The sequence below is a fragment of the Lolium rigidum genome, unplaced genomic scaffold (genome assembly GCF_022539505.1).
Source record: "Lolium rigidum isolate FL_2022 unplaced genomic scaffold, APGP_CSIRO_Lrig_0.1 contig_28054_1, whole genome shotgun sequence".
In the NCBI taxonomy this organism is placed as follows: domain Eukaryota; kingdom Viridiplantae; phylum Streptophyta; class Magnoliopsida; order Poales; family Poaceae; genus Lolium; species Lolium rigidum.
The window spans coordinates 204,916-208,504 of NW_025900085.1; positions in this window are offsets into that span (position 1 = coordinate 204,916).

The following is a 3,589-nucleotide window of genomic DNA, read 5'->3' on the forward strand; positions in this document are numbered from 1 at the left end:
GTATCACTTTGGCTCCTTTCCTCGTGTGTTCGCCATAAAGGTTCATGACACCTAAACACAGACTAAAGACAATTTTTTATAAAAATCCTAATAAAACTGCTAGTTGTTAAAATTTCTCATGAAAAATGAAACAACACTTGTAATCATGTTTTTAGGCTATAGTCATAGCTATTTAGAGCATGTAATGAGACAAAAAAATATTTGTATTAAAAAACTTGTTGCTTTTTTGGACTCATCACCCCCAGCTAAACCCTTGCTTGTCCCGAGAAAGATGGTTTATAAAATCATGCTTTCATCTAGCTTACCAATGAAGAGTGATACCCTGTATCCTTATTTTTCCTGCTAGCTCAAAATATGATTGCTAATATGTAGACAAGGCACACAAGATCAGTTGTATGTATAGAGATTCATCAAGACTTCTATGCCCCATGTCAATATTCAAATCTATCTTGCAAAAATACTTCTGGTCTCCTATTGCATTTTTATCTCTCCTATTTTTAACATCAAGGACTTAAAACAATTAAGAGTGAGAGGACATGTAAAAAGAAGCACATCAATAGAGAAACTCATTTTCGACTCCCACTTATTAAGTCATGGCTTTCCAATACCTTCTTCAATTTATTATCTTTCAAGAACTCACACTTACTAGTAATGAGATCTTGCCAAAAAGTTCTAAACATGGCTTAGAAGAACTAAGAATTCTATTTTGAGTAGCATTTGATTTTTTGTGAAAATATTCTCATGGCGGTATTTTACCCGTCATAACATTCATGTTATGGACGTTTAATCAACTTATAGCCAAAATCTGAGATTTCTCTCTCGTAGATCGTTTGAAGGCCAGCGGAGTTGTCCATGATGTATCAATGGGGTAAGACACGTATAAAGCAATATCTCATTTCATTTAGGTGTTTTTGTCATGAATCTCAGATACCTCAAAACAGGGTTCAATCAAACAACTCACTTGAAAGTTCCTTTAAGTCGATCATTAATTTCTATGGGGTTGAGTTTACTTCTAAGGATGGACTCTTAAGACAATTACTACAACAGTCTAGTCATCATTGAGAGATTATTTCTCATCTTCTATTTTATTTATTTATCTTTCTAAATGTAGAGTTCATGGCAATGCTTCGAAGAGGATCATGAATGATATCGCAAGCTAGATAAAAGTTAAAAAAGGTGCATCAAAGTTCTAACTTGCCTCTTATGAGGTCATGAGCAAGTGTATCCCTTACATAGATATGAACAAAACTTATCTAAGCAAGCATATTGAAACAGTGAGATGCACGGTTGCATGAAAGCTTTTCTTGATAGAGAACATTGCACAAGACTCTACAGATGCAAAAATAAAAGAGAAAATGCAATTATCAAAAGAGAGTTTGAGAAGTGGTTACCTCCCCTAGCCTGATTAAAGAGAGGGTGATACACTTTTACCGTCGAGGCACAAATAACCTCTCCTTCGATGTACATGGACCTTTGCTTCAATGAATATTACTTTTTATGGTCCGCTGGTATCCTTCCTTATGAACCTGGTCGAACCAAAACTAGAAGAGAAAACAAATATTTTTGTGCCTTTTGGAGGTTTCTAATTTTGGTTTTCTTTTTGGGGCGCAAAGGATTAGCTCATAGGTGATGGAATCATGAGTCTCGGAGGGTCGGTTCATCTACCTAAGCACCACTTAGGTGAACAAACTAGGTCTAAGAGGTGCCCCTCTTAGATTTGGATGAACTACACGTGACACAAAATGTGGAACACAAGTGTGCAGCCTCCTATGTGCAAAAATTAAAAGAAAGGGCTCCCACTTACGGTGGGCAACCTACTACAAATTTTTTATTGACAATGGTTCAAGTTTGTAGGTTCTACCAGACACATGTTGTTGAAACTTGTTGGAATCAAACAACCAAATGTCTTATGCGGGGTTTTTTTTTGCACGGCTGACACCGTACTATACATGCCTTCACACAAGGTTCAAGTCGCTGCAAAAATAAATATAAAAAAAAGCACTCGGTTTGGTGTACTAACGGAGTTCGTTCCCCCAACCGAGAAAACAAATAAAGAGAAAACACAAAAAGTACTACAAAGAATTATAGGCTAGAGAGTTTTTAAGATAGCTAAGGTGAATAAGAGTACCCTTGTTGTTCGGTGTTGTCCTTTAATATGGGTGCTTAGCATAAGTGTATACCCATGCTGCACCTTGTCTTTTTTTTCTAAACTCGTGAATGGTACAAGCACGTGGTACGAGCGCGGGTGTCCTCACCAGTGGTTGTTATCCAGTATGCGAAGGTTATCTTTCCTCCATGCGGTACGGGCGGGGACGCCTCTATCGTCGCTTGTTAAAACTTATGGATTTTATTTTGACTTTGGCTTATGCCTCATGATGTAGGTACGGTCACTTAGTACGGTCATGCCCACCCGTACCGGTGATCCTTAAACCTGCTAATCTCGAAGTTGTCTTCGCCATTTCATCCAACAATTAAGGTACGGTCACAGGGTATGGGTGGGTTGCTCGTACCAGTGATCGTTAAAATCACTATTAACTTGAAAAGTCTTATTTTCCTAGAAATTTTCTTAATATCCTGTTATGTTAGTTCAACATACCAAATGGGCACATGCACATATATATTTATTAGAGAAGTTTTACTAAATAGGACTACACATATGAGCAACAACACGAATACTATCTTCGGAAGGTTTGTCTCAAGCCAACTCTAATAGCAAATCATGCGAAAAATAAAAGTGTCAATGCAACATGGATGCAACTAAACTCAAACACACAAAACTAAGAAAGATACCTACAAACTTCCGGGTTACCTCGCGGGAAGCGCTTTCTTTAGAGCCTTGTAGCTGGGCCATGCTATTTTCCTTTATAATTTTGTTGTGGTTTTTAATATGAATGAATGCAGTAAGACAAATAGTAAAAAATGAAAATAAATTATGTATGAGTGGGAATATAATGACCAAACGCTTTACTCCCCCAGCAACGACGCCAAGTTTGATGACTAGATTTCCTGCAACACAGGGTTATTGCAGTACTTAATAGCAGCAAGCATATTTATTAAAATGTCGATCACATGCAAATTTTGCAGAGTGGACACAACCCGAAGCTGCATTGTTAGTGCAGCCACGTTCACACACAAACAGTGATTTGGAAATAGCATATTTTATAGGTTGCTACGGAACTACTGTAATCAACCAGATAGTTTATAGTAGTTGAATAAGAACAATAATTAAAACAAGATAAAGTAAATGATAAAAGTAAATTAAGAACATGCTAATGATATTTAAGATAAACCACAAAGGAATAAAAGAGGCTCTCGGAAAAATATGGATTCACCACTAGCATGGGTACTATATTGATTAGGACTTAATGTTAATGTGTTAGTTACAATATGTTGATGAAGTGATGAGAGACCCAAATAAAGGTGCTCTGGGAAGCACTATTCCACATCCCTCATAATGCATTTGGTCATTATATTCCACGTCGCTTGTTAAAACTTATGAATTTGCAAGCTTGAAATAAATAAATCTGATCAAAATTCGATAGTGGCAAAGATTTGGCTTTGGGCAGATGAGAAGGGTGTTTAAAAAAAC